This window comes from Ptychodera flava, chromosome 10 (genome assembly GCF_041260155.1).
Source record: "Ptychodera flava strain L36383 chromosome 10, AS_Pfla_20210202, whole genome shotgun sequence".
In the NCBI taxonomy this organism is placed as follows: Eukaryota; Metazoa; Hemichordata; class Enteropneusta; family Ptychoderidae; genus Ptychodera; species Ptychodera flava.
The window spans coordinates 1,669,384-1,682,101 of NC_091937.1; positions in this window are offsets into that span (position 1 = coordinate 1,669,384).

Genomic DNA, 12,718 nt, shown 5'->3' on the forward strand with positions numbered 1-12,718 from the left:
CACCACCAAGTCGTTGCGAGAAACTCCCTCTACGGTGAGAATCAGACATTGTCACTGCATCGGTGAGAATGAAATATGCTGTACATTCTGATTGTCACCGAAGTAGAAAATTCTCTCGACTGGTGAAAATTGTACATTCTCGCCAAAAAATGATGACAACTTCCAGCCTCACCATGTACAGTTGGAACTTCTAGACTCAACGGGTGGAATCAGGTTGTCACACTTGATTCTCACGGAGGAATGCAATTTTCAACATTCGTTAGCGAGAACAAGTTTTCTAACCGCCAGGGTGAGAATAAAGAGAAAGTGTAATATGGCCTTTTCGCTCTACTTTTGTAATATTTCCCCATAGTGAAAAACGAGGGACGATTTCTCTTTTATCTGGTTTCACTGTCAATCAAATATCAAACGCAGTATATTTGCATGCAAACTTTGACTTTTCGTAACCATGTTAAGATGTATATTGTAGAAAAGCATGCACTTAGATACCTTTAGAAAAGTGTGCTCTAAATCCAATACCAGATCGCTGCTGATTACTGACGAAGGTGACATACAAGTTTCCAGCAAGAGATCGCTGAGTACCGGGAGGGAGCGTTCCACTTGTATTTCCAGAATACCTTCCTGTCAAACTTGCCCCTGTATCATCAGTGCCGTTGTAAACCTGTAAATTTATGAAAGGAGTATCGAAGTATAATTTTAAAATTTTCATGAAACAAAGCGTTTGAAAGAAATACATAAATTACGAATACATCGTCATAGTTAAGATCTGAGTTTTGATACAGCTTACTATATTGTATGTAATATTTATGGCTGTCGTTGGTCAGCTTTAGAGTGGACAGGGATGAATTTATTAGTCGAATTTGGAATGACCTCAGACAAGTTTAGATTTAAAGTGACCATGGCAACTTGTAGACAATAAATGTACTCCTCAAGATATGCTAAGATTCGGCTTTTTATCCAGGGTGTGTCGAATATTATCCATATACAATAACATAATTTATGAATGGTTTTTAGATGATTGCTTCTATAACTCCAAGTGTTTTCCTTACGATTAAGAAGTCGGCCTCAGTATTGCTTTCAAGCTCAAAGTTGCTGTCAAAGATAAGTGTAACAGGTTCTCCGTTTGGTTCAATAATTTGCCATGAGCAAGATAACGAAGTTGGGTAGTTTTTATGACCATATCCCGGTGTTTGAATAGTACCATAACTCTGTAATAATCTGATGTCTTCACAACCTGAAATGAATGTATAAATAGTTTTCTGTATGTGACATTGATAATTGACTTTCTAAACCAAAAAAACGTTGTTCTAAGAATCTCATCATCGAAAACCACAAATTCATTTCAAAATAGAGTTTACATGTAAGAAAACTGATAATGTGATTTTCGAAAGGCGATTATTTTCATGGACAACTCTTCTAATAGCCATTTCTTAAAGGAAATGTTATTTAATTCACGTACCTGATTTATACAGAGCTTGAAATCCAGAAAAGACGTTATCATCATCGGTGACAAAGGTGACTAGCAGGTCACTGCTTGTACTTATTAGTACTTCCGGTAAGGAAAAGCCAGAGATTTGTGCTAATCTATGCTGAGACTGCGCAGTACTACCATCATTGATGTACACTATGTCTTTGTTTGGCTCAGTATCAAAGTAGGGAAACTGTAAAAATCCAGTAAATCATTTCACAACAGATGTATCACGAATTTGAATAGTCGAGCAATTGCCATTGCCATATTGTCATAGCATCAAAATGCCGTTAATCACTAGAACAAAACCATCGTTACATCTAAAGTTGGTTTGCCCATAGTCTGCTCTGTATTACCGATCATTGAAGTGGCACAAGTTTTGAGACTTTCTACATCGGATTGTCGTTACGGCCTTCCCATAGAGACTTCCGAAATGCAATTACAGTTTTATCAGAGATATGATCGATCTGTGATGGAGTGATTTTTCACAAGACTGTAGTGATAAATCTTTGAGACCTACCTGTAAAGTAATAACATCAGTTGGGTCGTAAGCTCTTATTCTCCACACACATTCTTCGTTGTTGATGTAATTAATTCTGGACATGAAACCCGTGCTGGTAAAATTTTGATAGAATGGCAGTGCACTAATATCACCTCCACATTCATATGTCACTGTTGAACGGGAGATTGATACTTCATCAGTTAACAAATTAATATAGATATTACCGAAAACCGAGTTGTAGTAGTTGTCTGCATAAATTTATTCATTGATTCTATATCTTGTTCTACTCTATAAACCATGTCAAAATGCTTGATGGTTAACTTGTCCCAATAGTCTGTGTTTTTATGTGACGCCCAATTAATTGTTTACAATTGAATTCTGGTCCTGATTGGAATTCATCTGTTAACAGCGACACTTCATATCGTGCACACTGGAAGACTTTTTAGTGTCAGGACGCTTTTGAGTGAAAGAAGAAGAAGATTTTCATTGACTTTTCAAATGGTTCAAAATTCTAAATGACAAAAAGGCAAAGAAAATGATAGACTTAAAGCTGACCAAAAGAGCAACCTTGCCTCATACCATGTGAAAACTGCGGTAGGGTAGTAAGCAAACCGTTAACAGAAGAAGAAGAAGAGGAGGAGGAGGAGGAAATGTGCTCTTTTTGAAGAACAAAAGTAATTGAAATGTTATAAATAGTTACAGAACTATCTATTCAAATGGCGGTATTAAAACAGTTTTGTGTTATTAAACTAGGGAAGTTATATATTGGAAGAGATATAATGTTCAAATGAACGTATAACTAATTGACGGTGTACTATTATAAAGAAGAGGAAAAAAACCAAAGTTGCTATTTCACATTCTATTGAAAACAAGTGTCATTACCTGCTTGCCAGGAGACGTTGAATCCAGAATATACCAGCGAATGATCCGTTGTAAATCGGAGAGTGACGACATTGCTTGACGAAAGGGGAATACTCTGAATTTCATTCCCGCTCATTGTGCTGAATATATTATCTGAATCGTACGCTGGCCCATCGATCACTTCTAATTGATCGTTGTACATTTCGGTGTCAAATCGTACAACCTGGACAATTAAGAATTATTATTCAATAATAGACTTTGGTCGTGTATTACAACAGATTTACCATCATGTATTGTTATTAAATGTATATGACTAGGATGGTCTACCTTGTTATATTTTACGATAATATAGGAAATTTGACAAACCTAATGATGTTGAAACGAAGTAATGAAACGTTTTTTTTACCATTGCTAGGACAGCCTCTTCGCTACATACGTCAAAATCACAATTATGACAATTCTTTATCAAAGCATAAGAATAATATTATTCTAAACTTTTTTTCATATTCTAAGATCTTAAATAATTAAGCTTCTGTTGATGTTCCACCATTTGAAAAATTCACTTTCTTTTCATATTTAGGAATTTGCGAGATAAAGTAATATTATTGAATTTCATGGGAAAGCAAACACGCATTCAATATCACTTGAGCTTGCGTTATTTAAAATAGAATCCTCCATTCACGTAGGGATTTTGTGTGAATGTTACATACGGTTACAATTGAGGTAGTAACGCATCCATAGGGCACGAATTCAATTACAACTTACTGTCAACAAAATTTTTGATTTGGGGGATCCAGTTATTGTCCATGTGCATTCTTGAAAATTATCGTACACACTTGGATAACCAGGGCTGACGATATTGCCACCATCCCCGTCAACGCTTCCTCCACAGCCTTGGATACAATCTTGTTCGTCAGACACGTCCTGTTCTCCACAGTCCAATTGTCCATCACATACCAACTGTTTTGGTAAGCACTTTCCGCTGTTTCTACATCGAAACTGACCTGAATGATAATATCGAAAACGTGTGTATTGTCAATAATATTACTTTTCATAATAGAAATGATTCATATTATCACAAAGGAAAATTAATATCACAATTATTCAATAGATAACTATAATGCTGAAATTAAAATAAAATACTCTAATAGTACAGTGTTTTATAATGGTTATCATGCTGTGCTGTGCTAAACAGTGCAGTACAGTCGGTACAGTGTAGTACAGTACAGTACAGTCGGTACAGTGTGGTACAGTACAGTACAGCACAGTGCAGTACAGTTGGTACAGTGTAGTACCGCACCGTACAGTAAAGATCAGTGTAACAAAGAACAGTGCAATACAAAACAGTACAAAATATAGAATTAGACGAGAAATAATGTAAGACAACTTTTTAGTGAGATGAACATTTGTCGTGTAAACTTCATCAGTCTATTCAGTCTTCCTTAAAGCGATGTATTCGTTGCTTCGCTTCGATAAAGTTTGTATGTGCGATGTGTGATAGTGAGCATGCGTGCGTGAGTGCTTCACGAACTCTACAACGTGTGGAGCGGTCTCAGTCAGAAAAATGTAACAACTTAGCCGGCTATTGAACCACTCTTTTGGGAGTGGAGATTTAGCCGAGCGGTTCTCTCTGTGGCCTCTCCGCTAGGCGACTGATGCCGTATGTTGTAGGTTCGAACCCGATTGAAAACTAGCCGTGTATATATATATATATATATATATATATATATATATATATATATATATATATATATATATATATATATATTATTTATATATATATATATTATGTGTGTATACGTTTTAGTCATTGTAATATTCGACTCCACCATATTCAACTTTACGTGGAATAATAGGTCTTTATGTTGTCACCACGATTAAGTTCTAGACTCAGCTGATAATCAAGGTGGCTCCATGTTAGGTTTAATTCAAGGTCCTTTGACGTACGAGATGTGCAAAGAAGACAGGTGGGGATTCAATCGAGGAAGTCCATGTAGACTCAACTTGTCTACAAATGTAGCAGTTGTTTGCTCACTTCGTTGTCAGGTACATATCAGCGAGAAGAGGTTTTGCAAACGACTTTAGTACGGATTCCCTTACTTGCAAAAGTGCAAGCGAAGTTCTTCCTTTTTTGCTAACATACTAAATGAAAACTATGTATGGAGATGATCGATGCTATGACACTGGAGCATTTCAGATTTTTTATAATACGCAGAACAGGTCATGGTCAATTATTTCTAATGGAGATGGCAATTCACCAACAACAAAGACAACAACCAGTGTTACTACGATACTATTGCCTAAAATTGGCCGGCATTTCTTCTCTTATCCAGTGTACTGTATTGACAGATATCATTTTTAAATCAATATTTGTTCAGTCCAAATAAATTTGTCTCTCGTCACAAAACCTTTCCGTTCCAGCAATAAAAAATAGTTGACACTGAAGCATTGATCAAAATGTGAAATTTCAATTATGATATACGCCAGCTGAACGTACGACGGTCGGCTTTAAGCCGTTGTCAGACATGTTTGGTTATTTAATCCAGAATGCTGTGCTTCCTATGATCGGGCTTTATTCCCTGTGATTTCGCTTTGTCCTTATCGTGCAAAGGTCACACTACCAACATTGACTTTTGATGTCTTACCTGACAGGCATGCTGGAATTTTACATGTATAAGGCAGCAATGACACACACGTTGTCATCGACCATGGATAGTGAGTTTCAGATAAATACATCTGCGTACAGTTTCCAAAAGCGTTGTCGGGTTGTCCCCTTGTCCATGTGCCCTCTAATACTGTCGTTTGATCGCCTTCTGCCCACGAATAACCAGTACTTGAATGAGTTTCAAGACGATGAAACCCTAGAATTTTGAAAGAAAGCTTAGTTGGCTTGCTATTTACATGCTGTTGGTAGATTACATCCCTGGTATGAAAATAAGATTTCATGTAAATTATGAGTGGTTCTTCGTCCACAGAGTACATTCATAAGTGTATCAGTTAATGACTTACCTATCCAAGAAGTAATTGAATTGGTGTAGGATACTGAATACACCTTTTCCAGTGTTTGTCTCATCAACAAACCAACAAACATCTTCTCGGAGTAACCCTTGACCGATGTTAGATGGGCTCCCGACCTATTTAGAGAGAAATTTACAATTTATAAAGCATTCAATGTTTATTTATCATAGTAGGACCAACATGTCACTCATAAATTGATAAAGGTATTATTAAATAGTGTTCCATAAATAGCCGATTCGTTAACTTGAACTCATTGATTTGCTTTCATCTTTTATAGTTGCCATGTAAACACATATTGCGATGGAATGAAAGGAAAACTATATCACATTCATGATGTTTATTTCAATTTCTTCATAATGGAATGTTTCCGACAAAGGATGTTTGTTTTGGCGATGGCAAAGTAACAATTTCAATCTTACCGCCGACAGACACGATGACAAAGTAAAAATTTCAAACCTATCCCTGACAGACACGATGGCAAAATAACAATTTAAATCTTACCCCTGACAGACATTTTCGGCACTCTGCCATGACTGTAATTGTACTACACAACGGTAACAAGAGACACCACGTTGTACAAAACCTAGATGCGAAGGAAATAAAACATTCTCGCCTATATTAAATATATCACTGGTGAAAAACTTTTATAACTGGTCACTGAAACACAGTGCTACTGGCCTTACAACAGTTCGACCAATGCTGACACCCGATCTTGTAGGTTTAAATACCTGCTAACACAGCTTGTAGCGACAACTAGATCCCGTACATAATATAAGTTTGTAGAAACAGAAATGAGTGTAGCAATATCTAACCATGCTTCCGTGGTTCCAAATTAAGTTGAAAACATTAAAAGTTAAAAACTTAATGTGTATGTACACCGCTTTAGATACTCCTCTATGTCAATTTAGCGTGGATGTCAACGGGCATCCCTAAAACACTGGTTTCAAATATCAAAGGTCCTTTTTGTCATTTCATACCAATTTCGTCAATTTTTTTCCCAATCATGAAAACCACAAAAATGTTTGAAAATTCTATGCCTATCCCTGTTTTTCAATGTGATATCTCAAATCTTACTAAAATAGGCGGCAGTGGACCAAACTTGACCGAAGTCTTTGCATCTATCTATATGCAATGAGAACCTAAATAAGACAAATAAGCTGAGTGAATGCTGTACAAATTCGCAATTAATGAACACACTACTGTGTGTGCTTTGATTCCTTCTTTATGTTCGTAAATATTTTCTTTCGTCAAAACTACTCGATATCAACTTACCGACAGGACACTCAAATGCAGGACTGTCAGAGGTATAGAGCTGAGACAAATCCAGTTGCTGGAATGGATTCAGAATGCTTGTTCTAGTTAATTAGTGTGTTATGTACATGTGTGTGCGCGCACATACAAAGCATTTATAGGGAGCGTTCAGTTATGGCCAGGGACACTCCCTACCCGATGAAAAAAAATAATGATTTTTGGAAGATAATAACAATTTCATGACTCATTACTCGCACCATTGTTAGAATAAAATTAGACGGCTTTGTTGATATTTTTCTTCTTTAAGTAAACTTACAATTTTTTGAAATCACAGATAGTACATAAATCTACAAGCGAATTATATATCAAATTTAATTCGATTCCGATGATAAGAATATTCATTCCCGGTACCATATACCACCATGACGGTCTGTCTATATACATATAACCATCTTGCATTGACATTTAAATCAACGGGGAAGAGCTTTTCACCAAGACCCTGCTCTTGTACCAGTTGCTGTATGTACTGTGTCTTGGAAGCTTCAAAAAGTTCAAAACAAAAATCTAAAAATGTCATACTCTATCGTCAGATATATCATCTGTACTTTCAGTTTTAAACATGGACGTGTAATCTACAATAATACTCAAGTTATCAATTGTTTACATGTAAATTGTCGGTCTGCGCCGCTTACAGTACCTGCTAAGGGATAATGCACCTCAGGGACAGATATTCGGACTCTCAAACTTTTACAATTAATTTCTGATCTGCCACTTGTGGTATCTCATTTTGAAGCCCTTGAAGAAAGAAAAACTTTCACCGTCTTTTTTTTTGGAAATCGAAAATTTTATTTTTCTCCCTAGAGTTAACACAGGGAGGGCGGCCATTTTGAATTTCAAATATCGATGAATCGTTGGTAATTAATTTATCTAGTACCAAAATTTGCACCGTGACCCCCGATTTTATTCTTGACTTTGAAAGAGAATGGTTGAAAGATTCCTTAAAGAGTTTGAGCAAAAGTTTAAGGCTTTCACTTTCGAGGCGCATACTACACCTTAATAGGCTCATGATTGTGCTTCAGAATGCAAGTCGTCGTACAAAAGCGACTGAAACTTATGAGTAAAAAGTCGGAGTTTGAGCAAATCGAACAAATTCAAACTCAGCACGTTACAAAAATCACTACCTTGTACTTTAAGAGATTTATATTTGTACCGTTTGGTACTATACACAAAGCACTTTACTGTCCTAAGAAGGGTTTTCGACAGAAAAGTAGATTAATCAGTGTTAAAGGTGAGTGCATTACTCATAGAAGGAATGTCATCATTGTTGAGTATGAACATGCAAATTTTTGGAGTAGGTATCTTATCACGGATCAGAGATGAGTGCAAAGGTCACTATGAGCAACTTGAAAGTACCAATAAAAATAGAGGATGTTGTTGCTGGTAAATATTGAGTTATAATTTTGTCTATGTTGATATGTTATTGTGGACGGAGTATAGGTTTTACGGAAATGAGATGCACATATATGTTTACTCTGTAAAAGAAACATCTATGTTTGATTTTTTTAGCTTTATCAATTCAGAATATACTCAGGCTGACGAGAGTTAACTCGGTACCTTTGAGCAAAGGAAATGACTGTACTGGGTGACTTTAACATCAACCTTTTGTATCTAATGGGGAGAATCATATTTTATACAGATGTATGACGTCTTTGAATTTTGAGCAACTTGTGACTAGCCCTACCCGGCCGGTTTCTGGTACTCCTTTAGACCATGTCTATGTGAATTATCCCCTTAATATTTCTTCTGTGTGTGTACCTGAAGTAGGTCTCTCTGATCATTACCCTATCTACGTAATTAGACGCCATAACAGTAATTGTTGTGGTACTGGTGATCATATCTATATTGAGAACACTTTATATCGTAATTTTGTTTCAGATGATTTTACCAGAGACTTGAACTCAGTCTCCTGGCCTAATATTGACAATATGAATGACATCAATGACACTTTTAATGAGTGGGTTAATTCCTTAAATTCTGTTTGTAACAACCACAACCCCTACAATGTCAGAAGAGTTAAAAGGCTAAAACAGCCACCATGGTTCTCTACACATATTTTAAATCTCATGCACGCTAGGGACTTTAATCTTGTCAAGGCTTCCCGTTCAAACTCGCCTGATGACTGGTTCCTTTACAAATCTCTTAGGAATAAGGTTGTTCACACCATTGCCTCCGAAAAACGTCGTTATTATAAAAATATTTTTACAGAAAATTGCAGGAATTATTCAGTTGTGTGGTGTACTGTAAATGAAATGCTGTCCCAAGGAAACTCTCCATCCCAAAGTTCCCGGATTTTTCACAATGGTGTGTTGCTCTCTGACAATAAGGCCATCGCAAATGCGTTCAATACCCACTTTACAAGTATTGTAAACAGTTATCGCCAAAGTGTTCACACTGAGCCTGACTTTAGTCTGATTGAAACATGGGTAACTGAACAAATGGATCCTGCCCCTGTCATTTTTCAAATTCCGCCTATTTCCTGTAGCTTTGTTATGGATCAACTTTCTTCGTTATATATCAGTAAGGCAAGATTTCCCCGAAACATCTCCAAATTGGTGTTGTCAACATTGCTAATTCTGTCACAAAAATATTCAGTTTGTCAATTGTAAATGGTTCATTTCCGAACTATTTTAAATGTGATATAGTTGTACCAATTCACAAGAGTGGGTCGAAAAACTACAGGCCCGTTTCCATTCTGCCTGCTTTATCGAAGATTATTGAGAGGCATGTTGACAAGAGTTTCTATGATTATCTTCAAACAAACAATCTTTTGATCAGCTCGCAGTCTGGTTTTATACAATTTCATTCATGCCACAATGCACTTCCTAAGCTAACAGATCGACTTTTAAATAATATTGATCTAGGTTTGTATAATGGTTTAAATTTTTTTAGATCTATGTAAAGCTTTCGATCTTGTTGATCATCAAATTCTCATTAGAAAGCTTTCTATTTATGGTGTCACTGGTTCCTCTTTAAGCTGGTTTCGCTCGTCAGTTTACCAGCTACTTAGGGGAGAAATCAAACATTTTACCAATTGTATGTGGAGTAAATCAAGGCTCCATTTTAGGCCCACTTTTTATTTCTGATTTTCTTAAATGACCTCCCTTTGTGTCTAAATATGTGTAACTTAGACATGTTTGCTGATGATCAAACTTTATGTGTATCTGGGGATGGTATTGATGAAGTTGAAAAAACAATTCAGGATAATGTGCTGCCTATCTCTACCTGGGTTAACAACAATGCGATGTCCATCAATACCACAAAGACAAAGAGTATGTTTGTAGCGTCAAACCCAAAGACCAACAATTTAAAAGAGTCAAATGCGACAATCATTGTATGTATAAACAACTGTGACATTTCAAATGTTTTCAGTCACAACCTTCTCGGTATTGAGATTGACAGTACTCTAAGTTGGGATAATCATGTAAATAACTTGTGTAAGAAATTATCTATGAGAATAGGAGTCTTGCAAAGGCTGCGTCCTTTAACTCCTCATAGTGTCCTTATTTTAGTTTACAATGCCACTTTTCTTTCCGTATTCGAATATACTGTACTGTATGGGGAAATGCCACAAAGAGTAATTTACAAAGAATTTACAGGCTGCAAAAGAGAGCGGTCAGATTTATTTTAGGTGTTGACCTTACAGTTTCTACATGTACACTTTTCTCTCATCTTCATTGGCTACCCATTGACTTTCGAATTGATTACTTCATCGCTGTAATGACCTTTAAAATCTTGAATGGGCTTGCACCTGATTACTTAAACCAGTTCCGTTATATCTCTGATGTGAGTAATATTAATACCGGTGGTTCTAGTAACAGGAATTTATACGCTCCAATTTTCAAAACAGCTACTGGACAGAGATCGTTCATTTATCGAGCCACAACGATTTGGAATAATATTCCTATTTCCATCCAAAGTGTTGAAAGACTATCGCAGTTAAAATCTCGATCGCGCAATTGTCTAAAATTCAATAATGAGGGTTCATCACTGGATTAGATGTTTTCGTTATATCCTTCCTTCTTTTCTGTTGATGTATAATTTTTTCCTTTGTATTATTTTGTTTGCTTTATTGACGAGGGCTCTGATGTAAATTACAGTTCATTTGTAATTCAGATCACCCTCTATAAATAAATAAATAAATAAATAAATAAATAAATAAATAAATAAATAATAATAATAATAATAATAATAATAATAATAATAATAACAAGGCAGTATTGCTGAAGGCAATGAGTACTTGGGCCGTGATAGAGTAATTTTGAGGACAATATATACTACTATTCAAATATGGTCTTGAATTTCCTCCTGTCAATGAGGCATTTGATTAACTGGTTATTAAACGAAGCAATGGCATGACAACGGCAAAATATGTCTAGCAACTTTTGTGGAGTTTGAGGCAGGGGTTCTTTATTTATAGCGGGAATTGCTTAAACTCCTTAAATATTCAAATTACAGCAAATTTCTTTTGTTCTCGATGGTAGATGTCTAATATTTAGATGGGCATATTTAGATTTCTACCCTATAGTTATCCCTATATACCAAAATTGGACATCCAGCTCTATTGGCTTGCTCAGAATTATATGGCGCATAATTAATGAGGTACAATATGTGGTGTCATAAGGTGTCCCATCATACCATTTATGAAGGGTGTAGCACTTGTGGTTACTGAGTTGTGGACAAATATATATATTTGAGGTCAAAGGTCATCGAGGTCACGTGACATTTTGTCAAAATAATTGTATTGCTAAGTTATTCCTATATACCAAAAATCAGACCTCTAGCTCTATTGGCGCGCTCAAAATTATATATGCGCATAATTAATGAGGTACAATATGTGGTGTCATAAGGTGTCTTATCATACCAAATATGAAGGATGTAGCACTTGTGGTTACTGAGTTGTGGACAAATATATATATTTGAGGTCAAAGGTCATTGAGGTCACGTGACATTTTGTCATAATAATTGTATTGCTAAGTTATTCCTATATACCAAAAATCAGACCTCTAGCTCTATTGGCTCGCTCAAAATAAGATATGCACATAATTAATGAGGTACAATATATGGTGTCATAAGGTGTCCTTTCATACCAAATATGAAGGGTGTAGCACTTGTGGTTACTGAGTTGTGGACAAATATGTATATTTGAGGTCAAAGGTCATTGAGGTCACGTGAAGTTTTGTCAAAATGTCTGAGATATCTGCGTGAACCGATGGACTCACTGATGGACTCACGGACGGATATGAGCCAATCTATAAGCCCCCTGGACTTTATCCGTGGGGACAAAAAAACTGTGTCACTGCATCCTTTAGGCAATATGAATACGATGAGAAACTAAATTTTTATTTTTCTTGGCATCATACATGCGAGTCTATGGAGAACTGCCTTATACATGGGAGTCTATGGAGGTGTAAACTAAAAAGTCCTCTAACACGGCCAAATTTGATAGCATTGTGAAACAAATCGACGTGCATCTGTATGGGCCACGGTCCCTCCAGGGACCGTGGTATGGGGTCGGGTACTAGGCGTGAACGGACGGACGCACGCACGGACATGACCAA